The sequence below is a fragment of the Equus asinus genome, chromosome 7 (genome assembly GCF_041296235.1).
Source record: "Equus asinus isolate D_3611 breed Donkey chromosome 7, EquAss-T2T_v2, whole genome shotgun sequence".
In the NCBI taxonomy this organism is placed as follows: Eukaryota; Metazoa; Chordata; class Mammalia; order Perissodactyla; family Equidae; genus Equus; species Equus asinus.
In genome coordinates this window covers 57282576-57309278 of record NC_091796.1, presented here as the reverse complement: position 1 = coordinate 57309278, position 26703 = coordinate 57282576, and the positions used below count along the sequence as shown (strand labels likewise).

The following is a 26703-nucleotide window of genomic DNA, read 5'->3' as shown; positions in this document are numbered from 1 at the left end:
GAATAGAGTGTCCAAAAATAGACCCATTCTTATATGGCTCATTGAGTTTCAACAAAGGTACCATGGTATTTCAGTGGGGAAAAGACAATGTTTTCACCCAATGATGCTGGAACAACTATATCTCTATGGGAAAAGTGAACTTGACTCTTACCTTACGCCATACCCAAAAATTAACTTGATAGGGACATGACTAAACACAAGAGCTAAAACTACTCAACTTAAAGAAGAAAACATAGGAGAAAATCTGTGAAGTTAGGTTAGGCAGAGATTTCTCAAACTGGGCACAAAAACCACAATCTATATAAGAAAAAAATTATAAAATGGACTTCACAAAAATTAAACTTTGGGGCTGGCCCCGTGGCTGAGTGGTTAAGTTCACACGCTCTGCTGCAGGCGGCCCAGTGTTTCGTTGGTTAGAATCCTGGGCGCGGACATGGCACTGCTCATCAGACCACGCTGAGGCGGCATCCCACACGCCACAACTACAGGGATCCACAATGAAGAATATACAACTATGTACTGGGGGGGTTTAAAAAAAAAATTAAACTTTGCTCTTAATTATAATTAAGAAAACAAAAAGCAAGCCACAAATTTGGAGAAAATATTTCCAAAATACATTATCTGACAAGTTTATATACAGAATATGTACAGGTTCCTTACAATCAATAAGAAGACAAACAACCCAATTAAAAATGGGCAAAATATTTTAACAGACACTTCACAAAAGTAAATGCACAAATAACCAATAAGCACATAAAGAGATGTTCAACATCAGAAATGCTCAGTCACCAGGGAAATGTATATTAAAACAACAATAAGATGTATTACACAACCACAAAAGTGACTAACGGTAAAAAGATTGACAACATCAAGTGTACAAGAATGTGGAACAACTGGAACTGTCATTCACTGCTGATGTAATGCAAACACAGCCACTTTGAAAACCAGTATGGCATTATCTTTTAAATTAAACATAACCATATGACCTGGCTAGTCAACTCTTGAGTATTTACCAAAGAGAAATGAAAATATATGTCCACACAAAACTTCTTTGTGACTATTTATAGCAGTGATTATTCATAGTAGCTCCAAACTGAAAACAATTCAAATATCTATCAACTGATGAATGGATAAACAAATCATACTATAGCTTTACCACGGAGCATTGCTTAGCGATAAAAAGGAATAAATACTGATACACACCACCACATGGATGAATCTCAAAAATGTCATACTAAATGAAAGAAGTAAACCTAAAAAGACTATATAATGTATGCTTCTATCTTTACTATATTCTAGAAAAGAGTGACAGAAAGCAGATCAGAAGCAGCCTGGGGCTCGGGGTTAAGGGAGGAATTGAGTACAAAGGCAGCTGGCAAACATAAATACATGTGTGTTGACTGGCCCAGTGATAGCTGTGGTTAAAAACCAGTCTGCTCTGTCAGCAACAGTCTCCATGCTCAACAGCAAAGGAAATAACCCTGTGCAGAAGTCTTTCAGAGTATTCCAGTGGACAGGTTGGCTTCTCAAGCCCTCGTTGCATGCCTCATGTCTGCCTCTCTATCTACCTTTCCTCTTTTTAAGAGTCAAGTTACACATAACTAAAAGGAATGAGAACCCAGCATGTGGATGCTGCCTTAAAGAAAAAGAGAGTAAGTTATAGAGAAGTGTAGATCAAAACTGCCTTGAAATAGTAATCTGTAAAATCTAAAGAAGGCAGTAAAATATAAAACCACCAGGGGTTTCAGCAGCAGAAATGAGAAGGATATGGCTGGTTCTAACAATACACAGGAAGCACAAGAAAGAAAGCAGCTTGGAGAGCCAAGAGATACACCTGAAGTTATTGTAAGGAATTTAACAGAAATACAAACAGGAAGGCAACAGCTCATGGCCCATTCAAATTAAATGCACTTTAAAATTGCATTTTCTTTTATTTATTTATTTTTTTAAAGATTGGCCCTGAGCTAAGACCTGTTGCCAATCTTTTTTTTTTTCTTCTTCTCCCCAAAGTCCTCCAGTACATAGTTGTATATTCTAGTTGTAGGTCCTTCTAGTTGCATAAAAATTCCATTTTAAATTAGCGCATTTCATACAGTTTTCACAGCATCATTCCATTTTGCCTCTTGTCAAGTGAGAAAACTGTGCAAGTTTCCTTAAACCTTTACAGTCCAGTGAAAGGCACACTATGTTCAAGAGAGAAACTTAGACGTCCCTTTAACTCCCAAAGTAGAACATTATTCACCTATTGAGGTGAGTCATTAAACTCAATTCAAAAAAGCCTAGCCATCCATCCTTCTAGCTATAGACTGAGATATTTTTTAAAACCTCTCAATCTATATAAACTCAGATATATGGAATACTACCTTATAGTAAGGGTGAGAACACAATCACTTCCAAAACATCAATGGTGATGAGCAACTGGGGTATCATTCATAAATAAAATTAATATTAAGTTAAACTCAGATATTTAAAGCCAAATTTTTTGCCAGACCCAGCATAAAATGCTCTGGTTCATGCAAAGAATATGAAAAATTGAGATCATGAGCTAAATGTAAATCCTTAATTCTGTTTCTACTATCGTGACCATTAAACCTTTTCTTCTTAAGATGCTCTACAACCCCAAAATCCACTAATTTCAATGTTATTTTCTTTATTTTCCCTTTCCTACTCTTTCAAAGTAAGTAACGGGGAGTAAAACAGTCAAATGTTTGACAATAGTTGAGGACCAAAAATATATCAAAGTGAACGGATTATCAATCTTAAAAATCAATTAGATGGATTGGAAGAATAAACATAGTTAAAATGTCCGTTCTACCTAAAGCAATCTACAGATTCAACGCCATCCCAATCAGAATCCCAATGACATTCTTTACAGAATTAGAACAAAGAATCCTAAAATTCATATGGGGCAACAAAAGACCCCAAATTTCTAAAGCAATCCTGAGAAAAAAAGAACAAAACGGGAGGCATCACAATCCCTGACTTCAAAACATACTACAAAGCTACAGTAATCAAAACAGCATGGTACTGGCACAAAAACAGGCGCACAGATCAATGGAACAGAATTGAAAGCCCAGAAATAAAACCACACATCTATGGACAGCTTATCTTTGACAAAGGAGCTGAGGGCATACAATGGAGAAAAGAGAGTCTTTTTAACAAATGGTGCTGGGAAAACTGGAAAGCCACATGTAAAATGAAAATTGACCATTCTTTTTCACCATTCACCAAAATAAACTCAAAATGGATCAAAGACCTAAAGGTGAGAGCTGAAACCATAAGGCTTCTGGAAGAAAACGTAGGCAGTACACTCTTTGACATCAGTATTAAAAGGATCTTTTCGGACACCATGCCTTCTCAGAGAAGGGAAACAATAGAAAGAATAAACAAATGGGACTTCATCAGATTAAAGAGCTTCTTCAAGGCAAATGAAAACAGGATTGAAACAAGAAAACAACCCACTAACTGGGAAAAAATATTTGCAAGTCATATATCTGACAAAGGCTTAATATCCATCATATATAAAGAACTCACACAACTCAACCACAAAACATCAAACAACCCAATCAAAAAATGGGCTGGGGACATGAACAGACATTTCTCCAAAGAAGATATACTGATGGCCAATAGGCACATGAAAAGATGCTCATCATCGCTGATCATCAGGGAAATGCAAATCAAAACTACACTAAGATATCACCTTACACACGTTAGAATGACAAAAATATCTAAAACTAATAGCAACAAATGTTGGAGACGTTACGGAGAAAAAGGAACCCTCATACACTGCTGGTGGGAATGCAAACTGGTGCAGCCACTATGGAAAACAGTATGGAGATTCCTCAAAAAATTAAAAATAGAACTACCATACGATCCAGCCATCCCACTACTGGGTATTTATCCAAAGAGCTTGAAGTCAGCAATCCCAAAAGTCCTATGCACCCCAATGTTTATTGCAGCACTGTTTACAATAGCCAAGACGTGGAAGCAACCTACGTGCCCATCAACAGACGAATGGATAAAGAAGATGTGGTACATATATACAAAAGAATACTACTCAGCTGCAAAACAGAACAAAATCATTCCATTTGCAATAACATGGATGGACCTTGAGGGAATTATGTTAAGTGAAATAAGCCAGCGAGAGAAGGATAATCTGTGTATGACTCCACTCACATGAGGAATTTAAAATTATGGACTAAGAACAGTTTAGTGGATACCAGGGGAAAGGTGGGGTGGGGGGTGGGCACAGAGGGTGAAGTGGTGCACCTACAACATGACTGACAAACATTAATGCACAACTGAAATTTCACAAGATTGTAACCTATCATTAACTCAATAAAAAAAATCAGTTATAGTAAGGAAAACCTCTCTCTATGCAGATTAATGTACACAAGTTCATTCAGATAGAGACCTCTCTGACTATGAGGGGCAGGGACACTGTCTGTCTTGTTCACTGGCTTATCCTTTAACCCTTGACATATAGCAGGTGCTCAGAAAATATGAGAGATGAATTAATAGAAAACAATGGATGAATTAATAGCTGTAATTAACCAAAACCAAGAAAAACATGGTGCACCCTATTTATGGCCAAGTGAGGCTCATTTCTATTTTGCTGCATTTTGTTCTGCTTTCTAGCCAGCAGATTTGACATTGAGTCTCTAAGCTCCTGGCCAAGGGCTCCTCCTATTGCCGCTGCTCAGGATGGGGTCCACTGGCTTCTGGCTCTGGAGGCGGGAGAACTGAGGGCCCAGAGCCAAGTGTGCCATTACACAGTAGGAACACAAGAGGCCAAGAGGGCTTCTGCCATAGGGGCTAGGAATCAAAAATATTTTACAAATACTATTGCTATTAAAATTGTTATATAGATGAACATGCTTCTGTTCTGCCAAGTCTGATGATGGCTGATTCTTCTCCATGTATATAAAACCATACACAAGGCAAGCATCAAAAGATTAGGGGTGAGATTAAACTAGTTACTAAGCTCATTTGGTTGCCTGGATTGTTAAATTCCTTACACAAATCTCCTTACTCCAATGCCATCTAGCCACCCCACTTCAGACTTCTTTAGGAAACAGAGAAAACAGAAACTCTTGTGTCAATATTTCTTTTTTTCCCAACCACATGGTCCATGGAGTAGTAATTTGGCCCAACCCATTTGTAAATAAACTCAGATCACCAAATCACAGTAACTGACAGACCTACTTTATAATCAATTTAATGCCACATTTAGTCCAGACAGAATACTACAACAGAAGTTGCAGCCTCAAATGTGAATGTATACATGTATATTTCTGGGAAGAAGGAATAATATTTAATCCAAAAGTCTGCTGTCTTGGTGCCCCCTCATCACTCTTTAATATTTGAATTAAATAGTCTGAGCCCTCTTTTCTCACATACTGTGGGAAGTTCATATCTTCCCCAAGATTTTAACAATCCCCAGGCATTTATGTCCTTAGGACCTGATTTACCGCTTCCATTGAGCTCTCCACCACCCAGTCCCTGCCTTGTTCCATTCTCTCAGTACCATCGCCCAGCACTGCACATGGTCTTGATTCTCAATTAACATCACTGAATGAGAGGCTAGTACACCAGGCCTAAGTCAGGGACAATGAAGGAGGTTAGTGTCAACATCATAGCTCGGCACAGCAAAAACTGAAGGTCCTCCAAGCAATCCCGCTAGCAGAGACTTTTGATTAGCCCCTCTTCCTCCTCAAGTGCCAGCCTGCTGCATATCACTGCCCTCTCACCCTAAGGACGCTTTCTCTATTTTCTCCATTTATGCTGAACCCTTCACACTGTCTGATCGTCAGGACAACTCCAAATTTCTCCAAGAAGAGAAATCCAGCTCTTTCTATATTTTCAGATTATGAGCAGTGGTTGGAAGGAGTAAAAACTTTCACCTTTCATGCTGAAGGAGGCTCATCAAAGTTCTAGCCCAAAGAGCAGATTTTGATTACCAGGCATACTGCCTGCTCCTAATTCAGATGACAGCCAGCCAGAGTAACTTTTTTCTTCCCACTATAAATTTTCTCCACTATATTCTTATCATAAAATGTGATTATTATGTCATAAGACTGACTGCACAAGTAGGATACTCACACAACTGTCTCAGTGTTTACAGTCTTTGTGCTGAAGCAACATCAAACATGAGGTCAGATCCTGACTTATAACTGGTGCCATCCTTTCCCAGAACCTTTGCTGCCTCCAGGAATGGACTGGTCCTAAGCCCAAGGCAGGCCATGGAGTTAAGAAATAGCAACTTGTGGTTTTGTACAGTGTAGGAGCAGTGGGTAAGTGAACGAGGCATGAAGGCAGCACAGTGTGGTCAGCAGATGAAATTAATGAGAACAATTCTGTTAAAAGGGAGTTTATCTCTATCCTAAATCCAAACTCTTAGCATGGAAGCCTTTTTCAATGAAGCTCCCTCAGAAGGAAAACTTTTTGCCTGGGGCTACCCCAGCCCATATGACTATAAATCCGGGACTTCTGCCAAATACTGTGCCCCAGCTAACGTTTCTTGTGCATCAACAACTTCTTCCCAACTCAACTATAAGCTTCCAGAAGGCAAGACTTACAACTCTCTTTGGGGTCTACTCTGGGCTCTGCAGAGTTCCTGCACATTACATACGTTGCCAAACTGTAATTAAGAACCTATGTTTTTCATACCAGAGGAATGAGATCTCTGACTCAGGCCAGCACAGAACCCATGTTGCCTCACGCCACTTGAGTCAGTAGACTCAGCCTGGCTGCCTCTCTCCTCTCGACCATTTGGAGATTGTTCTTAGGCCAATTTGCTCATACTGTAGATGTTAGAAATTTCATTCATTTTGGCCAGGATGTTTTTGGAATCATGCTGGTTGGACACTTTGCCCAAGAACATGAAACACTGCTAGAACCATGCTCTTCCCTATCTAGAAACTTACTCCCTATTTCATAACCTATTCTAAGATTGCTCATTAAGTGGCTACAGGATTTAGTTAAAAATTTTTTAAAAAATTTTTAAATGGTGATATCTTTTAGATCCAAAGATTGTTTTTCTTCTGGAAGAAAAACAGAAGTTAGATGTGTTTTTCTTCCTCTTGTTACTTGTAGAGTCTGTAGGACACACTACATTCCAAGACAGTTATATTGATTTTTATGTTTTTTATCACAGCAGCCTGGTGACTCAATAAATTATCCTTCAAGAAATCTGGCATTATATGGCTAGAATCATTGGTGGGATCAAATTTCATTCTTTTGAATTAAATGTGAACTTTATAACCAGGTCATTTTTTGCCTCTATAACTTGCACCCTAAGGACACACATTTGAGGATAAGACTCAATCTGAAATATCATTTAGTCATCTTTAATTATCTGAGATACTTTGAAATAGAAAGCTTTCCACTAAAGTGATAAACATATCACTTTCATGAAAGAAAACATTATCCAAAGACGACAGTGCTTCAAATGGGAATCTCTTCCTCAGTGGGATGGTGCCAAAGGATGCCTCTAAAGAACAATAACAACATACAATAGGATGCAATGTGTGTGGAGAATGTATGTGGATGTAGTGCAAGTTAATCACATCAGCAAGCTGTCATCTGCCCACAGGTGTATTCAAACGTCCTGCCAATATTCAGAGAATGGCTCTCTATTGATCTGAAGATTAATTTTTCTTTCTCAGAGTTTTTTCACACTAGAAGGGCTAGCAACTCAAATTTCTGGTTTTTGGCATGTTCACTCTGAATATGAAAAACACACTTCACAAAGCAACTTTATAGATTCCATCATAAAAGCATGTATTATTTACTCGTGCCTCATGCTCTGAACTCCACAGCAGCCCAGCTTCCTACAGGGCTTCCTAAAGGTCCTGCACAGCTACAGCTTGCTTTGAGGCTGCCAAAGTCTCAGTATGCATCTTATTATTTGCCACATGTGGATGACCTCCTTTAAAAAGGAGCCGATGTTTCAGGTAGCTTGCAGTAATCACCACCCATTTGTCTCATCAAAGGCCATCCTCAGAATGCCTTTCTGGTGACGTGGAAGATACAAATCAGAGAGTGCCTTGAACTCTCCCCCAGCAGCTAGTTCTTCCTAAAAGGCCACCACTGCTGCACAGTGAGCATTCGGCCTGTGCTAAGCACCCGGAGGGGCAGCACTGCCCAGTGAGGGTGGTGATGGGGGCAAGCCCCGGTCTGCTCAGAACCAGAATCAGAGAGTGCAGTCTTTGACCCAGTTCTCCCTACACATCTTTAATTTCTGTATTTTCCAATCAAGGGTTTCAAGTAGCCAATGCTATATCGATTTCCCATCAGTCTGACCTCAGTTGGGTCCTGTGTCTCTTTTGCTCTCCTGTAATCAAGAGCACTGCAAAGCTAGAACTATAGCCAAGAATCTAACCATCACTATTCTAAGCGTGGTCCACAGACCAGCCGCAGGCGTATCACCTGGAAGCTTGATTACAAAGGCAGAATCTCAGGCTTCATCCTGATCTCAAAATGAGAATCTGCACATCTTCATAAAATCCCTTAGGTATCCAGGTCAAGCAAATGGCAGGGTGCTGCTGACAGGAGGCTGCAGAGCTTAGGGGCCAAGACCCAGGGTGTCCCAACAAGGGGCAGTGGCAGCGCAGAATAAACTTGTTTGTGGGCACATGGGAAATATCCCCAGGAAGTACCTACCCTAAAATATTTGAGAGCACTAAGTAGAGTCAAATGAAGTCACATTAACAGAAATTTCCAGGGATCTCTGTTCTCTCCTGTTGATACACGGCCTCCTGTCCCTCCAAAGTCACTCTCTGCTTGAGAATTTCCACCAAGTTCTGGTAGCCACTTAGGCTCTGCCGTCCTGTCACTAGTGCCTGGAACCCCAACTAGTGCCCAAACTCCTAGTGGCCTAGGGTGCAGGGAGGGCGAATGGCAGTTTCTCCTTTTTATTATACTCCTTTAGAGTGATCACAGCTGCGTTTTACATAGTTTGGTAAAAAAGGTCTTCAGTTTTTCATTTATAGAGCAACATTCTCCCTGGGACCTGGTCCCTGTTAAGCTGGAGTCCTGGTTCTCACCCTGTGCTCAGGTCTTCTGCTCTCCTCCAATGGCTCAGGCATTATGACTGCACCCAGCTTCACCTGCATGGTGCCCTTTTTGAGGATGACCCCCAAACCTGGAGTGGCCACTACTTAGGTCCCTCTTCCAGAGGCTCCTCAAGCCAAATAAGGATGAGCCTCTGGTAGGCAGGCCATCCCACCACACTTCAAGACCCTCCCAGATACAGTGGAGACTGAAGATGGGATCCCTGCCACCTGAAGCAGGCCCATTAACTTTCAATGGCATTGGTAAAATTTCTGCACAACCAATCAAGTTTACGAGAAAACCCATGTCTTCCTGGGGATCCTGACTGGTTAGTACTCCAGTTGTCCAGCATTACCAGGATCCAGAGGTAGCTCTATGGTCTGAAAGGCAGATTTTAAAATGCTTAGATGTAACATTTGAATGAGAGACTCAAATGGCATGGAACCTACTACCTACTGAACACTTACTGTATGCCAAGTGCTGTGCTATGCTCTTCATTCTTCCAGCAAAACAAAAAGTTAATGTTAGCATCTCTATTTTACAGATGGAGACACTAAAACTCTTGGATGTTAAGCTGAAAATCACAAAAATAATAAGTCAGGGCTCAAAATGCAGATCTGTCAATTCCCAAACCACTCTCTTTCCATCATCAAACACTGTTTTCCAAATGAATCTAGTTCAGTGTACCTAAGTACCAGTGTGTCTGTGCCTGCTTGTGAGCATGCCCCCGTGCAAAGGCACACACATACTCACAAACCAAGCACAGGAATTGTAATTAAGCTCTTGTAACACTCAGGCACAGTGAGGATAAGTAGCTTTAACTAGGGCAGCCTTAATTTAGAACTGGGGTGGGATAGATAGTGACATGAGCCAGCTTAGTTGGCATTTTAATTCTTTTTAAGATCAAAAAGATCAAGTCACACTTAAAGCTTCAGAAGCTGTGAGTAAAATCGTGGGTTTAGTTCTGACCTGGAGAAGAATGTAGGGCTTCAACTGCAGAGAACCTGCATTAAGCAACATCTACTTTGGGTGGAGCTATAATACATACAGGTCATTGCATGTGATCTAATTGTCACGGCTTTTGCTAGAATGAGCAGGTTTTGAAGTAAAGTCAAGTGGGGAGGTGGTTAGTGAGCAATAATAAATGGTTATTGTTTTAAGCCAGTGAGGTTTTCAAGTAGTTTGTTACACAGTATCACTAGGTACTAGCTAACTGATACAGACAGTAAATTTCCTGTCTAGTAATAAATAAGATGTCTGGGAAACTTAGGGCTGGCCTTCCTCAAACTCTATTGCCAGACAATAGAGTAATTACTCTGCTTAATTTTTTTCCTAAAAACCCCAGATTAAAAGATATGCCTCTATTTAACTTCATTTTTTTAAAACATAAAGAAACTATATATTGATTTTCTTTAGAAAAAAATTAAACAGGTATAACAGGATGTGAAATTGAAAGTTTTGAAAGAAGCATTAAGATGCAATAAATATAATATGTCAAAGCAAGGGTACAGATCAAGCGTGTATTTTCAAAGGAAAGCATAAAATAAAAATAAACTGACACCAGACAGTTATAAGACCCTTCAACCCTTACTTGCACTGAAGTACACAAGGGCCACAGCAACAACTGAGAAGGCGCTTTCTCTGGCATTCTGAGGCTCATTCCCAATCCCAAGGGGAAGAAGAGGAGCACCTGATCTAGACTGACCTGGAGGCCCTGAAGTTGGAGAGAACTCTGTGAAGAGAAACTTCTCTGGAGAGTTTGTGCTGTGTGTCTCACTAGGACCCCAGGCCCGGGACAGGGTGAATGGTGCTTCTCCCTCTTTCGTTGCAGGCCAAGGCAGATAGAGGTTCATGGGACCATCCAAAAAGTTTCAAACAAGTCAGAGGGGCTCAGTAGACTGCTGCCTGAGTCCCCCTGCAAGAAGTCCAGAGACCAAAGAGACATGCTGACTTGCTGCTTTGGAGGCAGTGAAGGAAAGCAGCTGCTCCTGCTGAATGAGATGGAGGCAGAGGGGTTTCCTAGAGTCTGCCAAAGCAAAGGATGTGGATCATGAGGGAGAGCTCACTGAAGTCGGTTCAAATGCTCCCCAAATAGTCCAAGTGGAAAAGTAACGGAATCCCAATGGAAAGAGTCTGTGTGCAGGGGGTTATCCAAATAGCGGGGGGGATGGGCAGGGAAGGAAAACGCATCGCCTATACCAAGGAAAGTGCAGCAGAAGGTTCCCAGTGGGCAACTCTGAAGAACCCACGTAGACCAGTTTTCCATTGTTGCATAACCAATCACCAGGAACTTAGTGGCTGAAAACAACAACCACCGATTAGCTCACAGTTCTGTAGGTTGCAAGTCCTGCATGGCATGGCAGGGTCTCAAGAGACTACACTCTTATCTGGAGCTTGGGATCCTCTTCCACATTCATCCATGTTGGGTGACAGAATTCAGTTCCTCGCTGTTGTAGGACTCAGGTCCCCATTTCCTTCAACGTGGCTCACTCCTCTCACAACATGACAGCTCACTTCTTCAATGCCAGCAGGAGGGCATCTGCTACTGCTTCTTATCTCTTTTAAGGAATCACCTGATTAGATCAGGCCCATCCAGGATAATCTCCCTTTTGATTAACTGATTGGAGATCTTAATTACATCTGCCAAATCCCTCACCTGTGACACATAATGTAACCTAATCACAGGAGTGACTCTCACTCGGGAGGATATTATCTAGTGTGTGTAAACCAGAGGCAGGAACATTGGGGACCATCTCAGAATTCTGCCTCAGATACCATGAAAGCACCAAAAAGAGTCAGCTATAAATACATGGAGATTCAAAGAGCACAAATGGTCCTATGGCCTTGCCACGCAGGCACAGCATTCCTGCCGCAATCCCTGTATGATGTGGTCTTGGTAAGAATGCGGAGGAGGAAAGATGGAAGTGGGACAGATAAACAACTACTCCCCGCTCTGCTCCTTGGACTCCCACCCACAGATGCCAGCTTATATACTTGATACATTTAAGATAACACTATAAAAACATTATTCACAAAAGAGTTGGTAATATCATGAGTTTCTTACTAAAATTCCAAAAACAAAAACAAAATCAGTCTAGGATTCACTGCTAGGTTTTTAAAGAACTTGGGCTCATTTAAAGGAGTAAAAATACCTTTGGCCCAGGTAAATAAGACAAATCTAATCATTCAGGATATAGCTTTTGTGGCTGATGTCACATCACTCTGGTCCCTTTGTGCAGTGTGCAAGCTTCTATTTGAATGATGCAGGTGAGGACTGCTGAGTATTTCTAGTAGGTGCCATGTTCCATGACACAAAGCTTAGTCAGTCAGTTATATCTCAGAAAACACATCTCATAAGCACAGTAATTTTTTAAACAGAATTAAGCTCTCAAGACCACCCAGTGCAGACATGAAGACTGGCTTCTCCAAGTACCTGGGAAAATAAGCTATGTAAAATAAGACATTAAGCACATTTACATGATTAGGATACAGTATAATTCTACACAAATGTACAAAGTTGGCCTGCTGTAAAAGATTTTCTAGAATCATTTATGGATAAGGTTCCATTTCAGAGGGCTGACTGGGCAGTGGCATCAGAGACCCTTTTGTTCTACATAACAGCAAGGCTATCAAACAAGCTGGTCAGAGAACTACACGGCTTATCCAGGGAGCGAGAACTCAGCCTGGCACAGCCAATGCTGAAAAGTAGATTAGACAGGAATACTGAAGCATTTATTACTTTAACCAAAAGAATCAGATCAGAAATACCTTCCTGTTTCACTACACTGCTTCAGGGAAAAAAATGGTATAAGCAGCCAGAATCAACAAGTGACATTTACTGAGTGCATTCTAAGAGCCAGGAGGAGTTAACTAAGAGCTTCAGATGAGTTATTTCACCATAACCCTGTAAAGTAAGGACTAGTATTGTTATCTAGCCTGCAGACAGGAGACCTGGACACTGCAAGTTCAATAACTTGGCCACAGAAACAAAGCAGCATCAGAGGTGATCACTCACTAGCCTTACAGAAAACGTGGATGGGACTAGATTTCAAATTATACTTCCAGTAATGACTATTTCTGCTTATAATTTAATTTTTTCCATATTTCTCATTTTTGTCCTAAGGTATCTCCCATGTTTGAGATATGTTTTAAATTCCAAAACAGAGGGCAAATAAGCAATGGGGCTGGGGTAAACTCAGATGACTCCTAGGGGTGTATTCAATGCAATGGACACTGGGACAAGGATGGCTCCCAAATTAAAGCTCCTCCTCACACCATTCATCATAAAACAGTGATAAAGGATGCCATAATCTTGTGACTTTGGTATCAATTCCCAATTCATACCTCTGGCAGTATATCCAGCACAGGTACTCACAGAGGATATTTTTGAAGGCATTCTGTCATAATTTGAAATCTCCTGGTTTGTTTTATTGTATCCCATCTCTAATGAGAGCAAGAGCCAAAGCTCTTAAAGACTGTAGAATATCTTCCACAACAGGCCAACTTTTACACCTGTATCAAATTACAGAATAGTCTAATCATGTAAATACGCTTAACAAGAGGATAATCTTCTCAACCAAATTTTCCTAACAAATATTCACAGTTAAGACAGAGAACAATTCCATTTAGGACTTTCAGAGAACACACACACTTGATATTTATAAAGTGGACGCGCTGGAATCTAAAAAATGCAGCACACAGTAGGGAAAGGGTCCAGGTTCTGCCTGGAGAGCACTGATCTGTTAATGGCAGATGAAATGGCATAAGAAAAGGACACTTGGAGGGGAGGACAGAGAAGAGAACAGAACGGTTATCTCAAATTTGGCTTAAGTGAGGACACCTGTGAAAGCTCCTAGGCAGGGTGAGGCACATTGCTGACTCTCTGATTAGTTTTCTTCCCACACCTGGAATTCATCTGTAGTACCCATGTCCCGGAAAATTCAAAGTTTGAATGTCCTCATAATTTATAATGCCAGGCAGCATCAGAAATTGAAAACAAGAGCATCAATTAGAACAATGTCTCCTCTCAAACTGAGCTCCATGGAACAGATACAATCTGCAAGTTGCTAGTAGAATGGGTCTTTTTCTAGAAACAGAATTTCATGGTTACACAGGTATGGAGACTGCCACATTAAACAAAGTTGTATAGGCTTTCCGACTTCTAAGGACATTCAAACTTCAGGCTAATGTGAATGATGAGTCTTTCAGAAGAGAAATATAAGTGGCAGGGCCAGGAGGAGGCTAAGGGTGGGGTGCACGTTCTCCAACAGCAACATCCCCTCTATTTTTTTGACAAATTCCTGTCTTCTTAATCCCATGTAAAGATGTATGTGAGTGCATGTTTTTAGTTGCCTCCTCTGGGTCACCTACCCTAAAGAATAGCTGTTCCTAAACACTTCCTGTGGGGCATTCTTGAGCAGCTGAGGGGGTGTGTACACAGTGTCTCCCACCTTGTTTGAATGTGAAGCTTCCTTTGTCAAGGAGACACCTATTAATAGGTCAGCAAACAGAATATAAGAGATACATGAAATGCAGTTTAGGAAAAATCAGACTAAAGCTATTAAGGTGATGGTTACTCTTCTATGCCCCACTATTATTCTAGGTTCATGTTTCTCTTCATCGGAAAATGCCAACTGGGCCACTTTCTGGTGATCCTGGAAGACAGTATTTAGCAGACTTGGTAAGCTGCTTCCAACTAAACAGTTAAGAAAATCAGACTCATCCTCAAGAATTCTTCTGAGGAATTACTAGTAACTTATTTCATTGCCCAAGCTCCTAATAAGGGTATTTTCAAAAAGAACTGGTAAATTATATGGTCAGAACTATTTTTTGGTTCAGAACTATTTTTTGTTTTCAAATGTACACATATCTTCTACCCTCTTTTTCACGTGTATGCATTACTTGTGTACCTAGAGCTAGGTACACATTTCATTTTACCTAGTAAATTCCAGGTATGTTTTTAAACTTCAAGCTTCTGTAGGTAACAGTATCTACTTTGCACAACAGTAATTGATTATAAAATATCCTTAGAACAACTTGGAGCTCATGAAAAGGAAAAATCAATATGAACTGGCAAACCATCAGCACTTTTAGGGTATTTACCAGAGATAATATGAGATATGGTAGAAATTTTCATGTCTGCTAACTTTTGGAAGATGTTAAGTCTTTCTGGAAGAGGCCAAGTCCCTCTTCAGGAAGTTAATCAAAAGAAGGAAAACCCGAGGCAGACAGGGAAGCGCTGACCCCGACTCCCTCTGGCACACCAAGAAGAATACAGCACATTGACTACAAATGTTTCTGGAACTACAAGGAAGATGAATTCCATTTCTGGCAATATAGTGAATGAGATCCCCAGATTCATCCTATGCTGGAAACTAAAGTGCTGGATGAAATGAAATAAACAAACTTTAAAACAGAAGTAAGCAAGCAAGCAACACTCAGAAGCAAAAAGCTAAGTGAAAGTGGTCACTTAGGGAATCAGTGAGCACTGAAGGTTTTCATCTTCAAAATATTTGCCAAGGCCATGAAGCCGAGTTTCCATTTTAATGGCTCTTGCAGAACAGCAGACGGAAGACAAAAGCTAGGGCATTTCCACTGTGGTGGTCCAACAACGGACACGGCTGCTGGACAGACCTGGATCTCCAGAGAATTACATCCTCAGTGTAACTGTGAACTAAAAAACGCATCTGCTGTGCCCATCCTATTCCAGGGGCCTGCAAGGAAAATTACTAGTCTGGAGTAGATGGGAAAACAATCTCCCATGAGAATTTGTAACCCTAAGCTTTCCCTTAGACAGGTTTTTTCTGGGTGAGTCAAAAACACTCAAGCCAATTAACAGAAAATGGTCAAAAGCTGAGAGAGCTCCAAGACATCTGGTAGATCCAAATGCATGTAGTTCTGGAGAGACCCACCTTCAACCCAGGTCTCAGGAATTCCCATAGATATAGTTCTAAGAAATATAAGCTTACATTAAAAAAAAAAAAAATCACAAAACAAACAAGAAATAAAGCACCATGAGTGAGAATGAGCAGAAGCATAGAACGCTGAATGAAACTTGCAAAGACTTCAGATATGGAAAATATCAGATACAGAAGATAAAATTGAGTACATTTAATATGTTAAAAGAAGGGACCGGAAACTCTGTATAAGGAGCAAGATAATTTTTAAAAATGACCAATCCAATTTGAAAAAGAACCAAATAAAACTTCCAAAATGAAAAATATAAATTAAATACAAACTTACCAGATGTGTTTAATAATACACTAGACAGCTGAGATGTGTACTAATGACTGGAAGGAATTATCCAGAATGTAACACAGAAAAACAAAGAAATGGAAAGTACAAAAGAGAGATAAAGTGACATGGAGAATAGAGTCAGAAGGATTCATAGACAACTAATCATAAAAGAGGAGAAAGAGAACAAGGCAGAGACAATATCTGTAGAGGTGATGGCTGGGAATTCTCCAGAACTGCTGACAGACACCAATCCACACATTTGGGAATCTCACAAAATATAGAAGGCGGCTGGGGGAAGGGGGATAATAGAAAGGGAAGGAGAGGAGAGGAGGAGGAGGCAGAAAAAAGAAAAAGAAATCCATGTCTAGACATAGAAGAACAGACTATCCTATATACAGACCTTAAAAACGGCCAGAGAGAACAACTGTCCTACCTGTGGGGCCCCAAGAACTGTAACAAAACTTTCTTTCCAGGGGTCCCATGCGTGCCTCCAGGACTGTAATTCTTGTGCAGAAGACATGTATTCACCTGCCACCTTCCCAAAAACATGGTGACCTTAGTGGTGGTCATAAGAGACATTACAATGTTTAAGGGAACACCACCAGTAGATCAAGTAACCCTCAGACAACTGTGGGGCTCTCCCCAAAATGAAGCTACCCTCGGTTACTCAGGGTTCTTCTTAGACGGGTAACTGATCTACGTGAATCCTGCAGACAGCTGACATCCTACAAAGGGAGTCATCCAACTAGAAAAAGTGGAACAAAATTGGTCCCTGATCTGGTTACCTGTCCTTGGCTCTGGAAGGCAGTGAGGTCAGCCTAAACTCACTGGGCAGGGTTGGTATGGATGACAGACTTGCCTGGACTCCTGTGGGCCAAGGCAGTCTGTAAAATCATCGATCCATCCTGCTGTACCCAGATTAATGCCTGGGCCAAGTGGAAAGGTCAACAGAGGAATGTAAGGAAAAGCCACTTGACTTTCTCAGGCAGACTTTGATGGTTTATAAGATTTCTTCAGCTAGCTGGGTCTGGAACCCTGAGGGTCAAGGTTGAGGTCAATTCTGTTGGCCTCATTCTGTTGGAGTTCTGTTGATAACAGCCTTAATTAAATGCTGTATGAAACAAATTGAATGGATTTGGTCTCAGCCTTTGTCATGATCAATACAATGGCAGACTCGTGGGAAAATCTGCCAGAAGCCAATTTGGTATAGAAACAAGAGGTGGATATTATTGGAAGATAATCCTCCATGGGTTTCTTGTGGTTCTGCACATCTTGTGAGCACAGGCACTGACTGTCCTTTGTTCTGGATTATCATTTCAAGGACATCTGGATAGTAAACAGCCTTGGAAGATAAAGACAGTGTCTCTCTCTGGAGGAAAGGACAGGTTTATTTCAGTATAACAAAGACAATATTTCCCTCCAAACCAAATGACAGACATGCTTACCGCTCATTATAAAAGATTTTGATTTCCTAAACTCAGGGTTTATCTAATTCAACCCACTGTATGTGCAGGCATCCACCTGGGCCCATCTGCACCTCAGCAGGATTTGGGGCAAGGATAATTGATGTAAATATGCTGATGCTAATACTGCTTGTTATTCTGTGAGTAATAAGGTCCTTTGTCTCTAATCCAGGAGTCTCATGTCTTCTACCAGCATCCAGAATAATGGCAGCCTAAATCATTAGCTTTCGCAAGTAGGGTAGAACCTCAGACTCTTCACAGATCTTGACTCAGACAAACCAAAAGAAAATGGGCAAAAAAACCTGAAGAGGCAATTCACAAAAGAAAAAAATCAGAATAGCCCGTAAGTCTATCAAGTAGATCCAAATTAGAACTTCAATGAGATGTTATCTCACACTCAACAGTCTGACAAAAATTCAAGATTCTCACAATATCAAGTGTTGGTGAGGACAGGAAGGAACTCAACACTGCTGGTGGAAGTGTGAATTAGCACAATCACTTTGGAAAACACTTTGTCTTTATAGTATAATTGAAGATGTACATATCCCATGATCTGGCAATATCATTCAAAGGCAGATGTACTAGTGAATCTCTTGTACATCTGCACCAAAAGACCTGAACAAGAAAATGTATGCCAGTACAGTCTGCACTAACAAAATATTTACGCAACTCAAATATCTATCTAAGGGAGAATGCATATATTCACCTTGTGGCACATTTATACAGTAGATTACTACACATGCAGCAATATGGCCGGATGTCATAAACACGTTGAAAAATAAAGCAAGCTGCAGAAGAATACAGATATTATGATTCCTCATAAAGTTTAAAAATATATCAAATGAAACTAATTGTTTAGAAACACATACATAAGAGGAAATCTATAAAGAAAAGTGAAGAAATGATAACCACAAATTCTGGGTAGTGGTAACTTCTGAAAAGAGAGGAAGCTCAGAGTAGGGTGAGCTCAGAGTAGGCATACATGAGACATGGAAGATAAGGGTAACATTCTTTGGTTCAACTGGGTGGTGGGAACATAAGTGTCCACTGGACAGTGATGTTTCTTAATACCTCACGCAAACATTACGAATGTTTGCTTGCAAGAAGCCATTGTTTTAAAAGGGATGCCAGCTGCCTGAAGAGCACAGGCTGATGCCAGCCTGCTTTCTTTCATAGAAGGCACCATTCAGCAGCATAGCCAAGAGCTTTTTCTCCCAGTGAGTTGCCACATTCTGGAATAACAAATGCAAACTCATTTTATATAACCTCATCCACAGTTTGTAAACCTTTTTGGGGTTAAAATACATTGATGCCCTGAAATACTGATCCCTGAATCAAAAACAGCGTCAATGTGAAGTGCTGTTCTGTTGGTTTTTAGGAATAAGTGGAATTTAGAATGCCACCCAAACAATAAAGAGCCTAACTATGAAAGCATGTGTCTTGCTGTCATAGAGAGACAGGGTTCTGTCTGCATCCTCAGATTTCTACACAAATCACACCCTCAACTGCAGCCTCACAGGAAAAAGAGCCAGGTGCTCACTGGATCAGCATCACATGAGACCAAGGTGATAAGTAAACAAAGATGGGAATGCCCCTGGCAGCACAGAAGTCTAAAACTTTCTGTAAAAAATGAGATCTTCTTCAGATCACTGAAAGAGATTATTCATGATTTTACTGCTACAGGGGCTGCTATAAAGATTCAATTTTATTAGAACTTTGTTATTGTAACATGTATCTGTAACATCTTCAATTGTTCTACCTTCAATTTTGGGGCAGGGAAGAAGGAAGAGATGTAAATAAATCTTGATATAGGTCCAAGACTCACAATTTTCTTTTTTCTCACATAGGGAGACTTTTCAAAATCAAAACATTTCAGCTTGCTGAAGAAACATGCCCCCATAAAATGCAAATATCTCACGCATAGTGATCTAAATACAATTTAGAAGTGTTTTTAGCCCTAGAGATCTTATATCATTGTCTGATTATTTTTTTAGGTCCTAAAAAAGGTGAAACAAAGAGAAACCATTGTTAAATGATGAGAATTAAACATAGGAATTTGTAAGTCAACTGAGATTTCTTCAAGAGGTTAGTAAAAACCTGAGGGGGGCTTCCATTAATGTTGCACATTAGCAGTAGAGGCATCTGTACTTTCCGGAAAATTTGCCTAAATGTCTGATCAACGGCTTGATTTGTCTGAAAATTTAAAGTTTATTTATTTATCTGGGATTCTTTGTGCTTTCAGGTGTTTTTTAAGACAACTGTCCCATAACCACAAGGTTTTTAGGACAAAGTTAGCTTTCATAGTTACATTCAAACTGAAATACAAGAGCAACCACCACTTCTAGGACCGAAATGGAACCCTGTTGTCTCTTGTCCTTTGCTATATATTTGGAAGCTCTACAAAAAGCAAAGTCAGAACTACCCATCTTTCTTTCACTCATGTCCTCAGGCAGCTCACCAAGGATTTTGGTTTATTTAAAACAGAAATAATTACAGAGGTAAGCTCTCGTGAAATAGAAGAGTGTGTTGCCAGTGTTCTGCACAAGGCAGGTATGCTCTCTGAGCCGTCTCCAGAACAGAAGACTATTTACACTGTTTTCCACTACTTACATTCTTTCTCTAGCAATAGGTGACCCCGTAATACTCAGGTAATTTAATTACTTCCTATTCAAATACAGCAAAAATATCCATGAAGAGAAAAGTTGCCCACCCACTCAGTGGGTGCTTAGCCCACAGTGGTCATGGGAGAAAAACAAGGGTGTAGAGTTGGCGAGGTTTTCGCTAACAGCACCCTTTAATTACAGCAGAGAGCAACGTTAAATTCTGCTGCTTGAAAGACCCTTTTCATCCTGCTCATCTATAAACAGTGACATGAGGGAGATTTGAGCAGAGACATTGAACCTGGAGGTCTCACCTACCCACTGGGACAGTGGAAGAGGCTGTGGCAGCAACATGGGCCTGGGTTTCACCTCAGGGCTTATGAGTGTGCTTAGATCATCAGTCTACACTGGTTAAATCTGATTTTGGGATGAGCTCTGAGACACAGCTACTCAAGGTAGAATTTAGACTATCAAATGGACTGACAGCTTCTTCAAATAGACACAACACATAGACACAAACACTGAACCTGAAATAGAGTCTTAAGACGATTAACAAGCAGCACCCCAGGAACGGATCTTATAGGCATATCATTATCTGGTCAGTCGCTATTTTGAGCCCCAGAATCTTGGTTCATCCATCAGCTAGGCCCTCATAACTCAGATATCTGTTTAATTATACAAGAATGGATTATTTAATTCTGAATGTTATAAAGGGAGAGAAGGAAGAAGGAAACTGAATTAATATTTGTTGGGTATCTGTTATATATTAGACACTGTGCTAGGTAACTTATTTGCATTCATTTAATTCCCACAGCAATTCCATGAAATTGGTTTATTATTTCATTGTACAGGTAAGGAAACTGAGGTTGAAAGAAATTAAGTTAACTCTTTCAAGGTCACATACCCAGTCCTGGAGCAGGTCAGGATTCAACCCAGGATTTGAGCACTCCAAAGGTATCATGGATTCTTTGAAAACAGGTGGGTCCATATTATGGAATGAGAATGATATACAGTTTACTAGAAGTAAATGTAAGAGTCAATATATGCAACACACTACAAATGAAATACAACAATAGTAATTTCCAATCTCTCCATCTTCCCATTTAGAAAGTGGTGGAATGTTAAACAGAGTAAGGGAAGAGACACATACCTCTGTCTGAGACTGTTTGAATCATCCTCTTTTCATCAGCCCAGTTGCCTGCATTTATGCATAATGACATACTATGAGCCTTATAGCTGAAAAAGACTTCATTACTTTCTGCTCGGAATTCTCAACCTGTTTGTATGCAATTTCTCCAAATTCCAATTTTGACTCAGTCTTCATCAACTGCACTTCTAAACTTTCTTGTATCTTGCAAACTTAAAAGCATAGGCTAACATGTGCCAGGTTAGGATCCACTTTTTACTCTTACCTTGGTTTGACAGGTGTTTTATAAATAATTTTTAACATGCTCCAGTGAAATCAAAGCCCAACATATCGCCAAGGCTTAGCGCCCTGACATTTCTACATGGCAAGAAAACTCAAAAGCTCTTGAAGCTCACAGAAAACTAAGACACCATGAACTGAGGAGCAAGAAAGGTGAGAGGTGGAAGTGTGTGATGACCCATGAGCTCCCCATCAACTGATGGGTACACCCTCCCAAGAAACATGCAAAGCTCCTGAAGTTTGAATTTTCCCCGATGAAAGAAGGGAAAGAAGCATATAATTTAACTACTTAACTATCTAAGTATAGCAAAAAATGTTCATGAAGAAAAAAGTTGCTCACCCACAAAAACTTCTTGTGTTTAGTTCACAGTGGTAATGTGGAAAATGCAACTTATCTACTGCTGTCTAAATGCTTTCTGAAGCATTTGACAAGTCAGATTCCAGAAACCAGTACTAGGCTGAATATAACCCTAAAGGCAGGAATGGTGGAGAGATTACAGTGAGGACTGACCAGACACAGCAACCCCTTCAGGACCAAGATCTGTGACCACAGGGTAGGGTTATCTAGGAAAAAAACAAAATGTAGTGTAGGGTAGACTGAGATGACTTGTTAATCAAACCATAAACATTTACTGAGCTTACAAAATGTGTAAGATCCTGTTCTGGTGCTGCGTAGGCCCCTCTGGGTGGTTTAGGCCCTTACTAGTTTAAAGGAAGTGCTGCTGGGCAACTAGTGTCTGTAGTCAAATAGGAGTCACTACACTCATCATCTGATATTTGAGAGTGCAATCTCTGAATTCCAAAAGGCAGTGAGAGAAGACAGGATTTTTCCCCCAAGGTAATGTATAAAATAAGCCAGAAGAATTTTACTTTTTTGGTTTGTGGCAAATAATTTACATTGCCAAATTTATTTTTAAGCAAAATGAGACACCCCAAAATATTACAACCAATGGGAATTTGACTAATAATACCCAGGACAGTATTTGAACCTAATCACCCCCAAAAAATAGATGGAAAATTTAAAATTAAATTAAAGATGAATGCAGTTATGATTACTAGATGTGGGAGGGGCAGAATACTAGGAAAAGTCAATCTCCAATTTGCTCAAGTTAAATGTAGTAGTCGTTGGTTTCCTAAGGCTCTCCAAGAAGAAATGATCAAGGCAATTTAACACTGGAACTAGGAACCACATAAAATAAGTCAATGAATCTAAGGAAGCGGAAATCTAGCATGTGAACAACAAAAGCAGTAAATCTATTAGGGACATAATACACATTCAAAAAAAAATCAACATTTGAAAGGAATCCAGCACTAAAATTGTGAGCATCCAACCTTCTCCACTCAAGAAATTCATGGTAAGTGCCTTATAAAACCAATTAGGATATTCCTATTTCAGAATATTTTCTTAAAAAGTTGTCCACAGGAAACAAGGCCATGGATTAAGTGGCTATTAACTATACAGGGATCTAAAAAGATGAAGCACGTATTGTGACTCTGGAGGATATTTCTTATTTTAGTCAGGTACTTCATGCCACTAAAGGTGCGTAGCTGGAGGGTTAAAAAAATGGCAAAGCCAAAATATGGCCACATTACCTTATTATGCCTATGTCCATCCTGGAAGCACAATGCAAGAGACAACCATCAAAAAAACAGGAGGGAAATTACATTTAAAAACAAAACACTACAGTTTGTCTTCCAACCTATCTTAGAAAAATATATTGACTGCTATAAGAGAATTAAAAAGAACTTTAGTGATAAGCAGTTCAAGTACTCCTTGTTATAAACGTAATTTCAATGCCGAAGAAATGTCTTCAACTAAATACATAAGCAGTCACAATAATGTATGCTCCAGATGTTTTACCTCTTTGCAGTCCCTGAAGCATCTTTCTCCAGTGCCAATGACAATAAAAACAGATTTCTGAGGTGGTTTCTGATACAGTCTGATTTTGGGGGTTTAAGGCAAGCAAACAAAATAGAGGCTAAGGTCATTTCTTTGTTTTAGGTTTAGGGATTTTTACTCTTGAGGGCCAATACTTCCCAACCCAGCACATCCAAAAGATAAATGCTGCTGGGTGATATTGTAGCAGATATAGTGACACTGTCAGCCTTTCATATCAGTGGGTCAAAACCAACCACTCTTTCTCACCCCCAAATTTCAAAGTCCTCTAGGGAAATTCTGTGATCATCAGAAGAAGATCACAGAATTCATGATATTTTCTCTATCCATAATTGTCAAAGAACACGCCCATTTTCTAGTGAACTGATACCTGTGTGATTATTTTTAAGAATATTTTCCTTTCCCTTTTCAGAAACAGGACTAAAAAGCACAGTGGAGAAGAAGCCTTCCAAGCTTGGCCAGTTTACTCCTCTTCCTTCCTCAGGCTGCACTTGGACCATTTCTCACAGATCCTGTTTGTAAAGATACAAGTGATGCTAGACTGACAATTTCCATGGATAACCCAAGCTAGGCTCAAAGGATCTTGCTCCCAAAAATTATTTCCATTTCCCTAACCTTAGTGTTTTAGCTTTTATTTGGAAGGCCTGGATTTAACTCCATTTTTTCCAAGTAGATGAAAAGACCACTTCAGCAGCACCACCTCCACACCTCTTCCTTGTTTTTTTCACAGTTTTTCTCTTACTCCTCATACATGCCACATAGGATTAATCACAGGATATTATAGGATATATAGGATATTACAAGATTATAATCCTATAATTGCTTAAACTACATTTCCCTCGTTCTTTAGGTTAAGCCTCTTAGCTCCCACTTTCTGTAGTGGAGACGGAAGATCATTTACCAGGCTCTGGGTTGAACTCACCAGGTGCTGAAACCAGTCACCATACATCACGAAAGCTAACCCAGTTGTCTTAACCTTTCCTCAGATGTCTCCTTTTTCAACCCTTTAATCATCTTTATGACTTTCTCTGGAACTCTCTTTATGGTATGCCCCCACACCATAGAATCAAACAGTTTTAGAGCTGGAAGAGGTTTGTAAAGGTCATCCAGCCTTTTATAGGAGAGAAAACTGAGACCCAAAGAGGCTGAGTGACCTGCAGAAGGACTTCCAAATGATTACTGAGGCAGTTTTAACTAGAAATCATGGGTTCTGAGTCCTATGAAAACATATCACCTGTTCTGTTCAAGATCTAACCGTATACAGACTATCCTTTCTTTACACAGTTCAGATATGAAAAAATGACAGTTACTATAGTTTACTTAAATAACACCATCCCAAACAACACACTTCAAATTTCAGTTATCAGAGTATATTAACTGTGAGTAATTGCATAAAGTACAAACTCTACAGCTAGCTCTTCAAGTCCACAAATTCCTATGTAAATAACAGATGAGCATCATGATCAGTGACTAATCGCATCACTTCTTTCAAAATCTGCTGGTGATTGGTCACCACGCAGCTGTTATTCACACATAGACAGCAAAGCGTGTCGTTGTGCCCTGTCTCCCAGGGGTACACATACATGACACTTTACAAAGATGGGTAGTCAGAAGAGGGAACCAGCCAACAAAGATAAAAAGAAACGAGAAGTGCTATTGCTGGAAGTAAAATTTGAATCTACCATAAATGGAGGTACAGAAGAAATAGCTGAGAGTGGGAGTGGCTGACTTTGCTGCTGCCCAGAGAAACTCCATGAAGCTGAGCCTATTGACATACAGGAGGAAAGTGGTTGTGACAAGAAGGATGAAGCTGTCCAAGAAGAAATGATGCCAGTAAAAAAAATTCACATGAAAGGAACTCTCAGATATTTCACAACATTGAAAACACAAAGGATAAAATGTTGGAAGCTGAACCAAACTAAGAAAGGAGTATGACAATTCATCAAAGCACAGGAAAAATGCTTGCTCTGTATCAAAAGTTATAAAACAAGAAGACAGTAAGTACTGTTCAAATTATTCTTGATAAGTTTTACCAAGAAATAAAACACTTTAATTCTCAATGTTCCTAATGTTTAAATTACAGTATGCTAAATAAACATTAGTTTTACTATTATTTGTCATTTCCCTATACATTTATAATTGATAATAAAAGAGTTTTAAATGTTTTGACAAAAAGTGTTTAAAGGTCAGAGAACAACTATAATTTTTCCCATTGATTATTAGTGGGACTAACCTAAAAAAAAAATCTCCTTTTTGTTGGTAGAAGCCAACTGAAACGTAGGTTATGGGTAACTAGCTCCCACCATCTAAGGGAATTAAGAGATATTATTACATTTCTTTATTCAAAGCAACCACCCTATCTTGGAGTTCTCACAATGTGGTAGGGCTTATGCTATAGGCCATCATGACAAGCCTGTGAGATAGGGATTAAGTGACTTGTCCAAGCCATGTGGCAGAGTTGGAATCTAAAGCCAGTTCTCCCGTCTCCAAGCCACCCTCTCCGACCACCCCACCATAGCCTATTCAGGTCCTCTTGTGGGAAGAATGGCACCTTTAATGAAGGATACATATTCCTACAACAGAATCCATCAGAAACAGCATTGGTAAGTAATGGGGGCATCTTTGCAGGAATGTTGGCATGGGATTATTAACTAACAGCCAGAAAGCCTAACATACTCCTGCCTCTTCCAGAAGAAAAAGTGTGTATTCTATATTACTTATTTATCTTTGAGTATGCAACCGTTCACTGAGAGACAATGGATATTCTTCTTTAAAGCCATGGTCTTGCCTTTCTCATCTTCTGCTTGATCTATAGCCTATGATGCCCTCCCAGAATAAAACAAAATTCACTTCAGTATGGGCCTCATTCAAAATACATATTCTTTGCTTGTTTTGGCCTTCTCTAGTAAGCCTATGCTCATATTTTCCATACCTGCAATTGTTCTATTTTATACAGAGCTGCTTTAAACTGAATTCATAGGTCTCTCTCCTACCAAGGAAACCTCTTTTGATTCTTTTTCCTCTTTC

The 26703-nt window shown here is 39.9% G+C and overlaps 1 protein-coding gene across 42 annotated transcripts in view; it reads right to left on the bottom strand.

Annotated features, from left to right (window-relative positions):
- Positions 1 to 26703, bottom strand: part of LDLRAD4 (low density lipoprotein receptor class A domain containing 4) — a 428527-nt gene that overhangs the window by 106332 nt on the left and 295492 nt on the right. Inside the window, exon 1 of one of the 42 annotated variants that reach the window (XM_070513538.1) lies at positions 21258 to 21324. The exons of the other annotated variants lie outside the window; for them this stretch is intronic. The gene's annotated coding sequence lies outside the window, so the exon portion shown is untranslated. Of the gene's footprint in view, positions 1 to 21257; positions 21325 to 26703 lie in introns of those variants that run through there. 42 annotated transcript variants of the gene reach the window in all.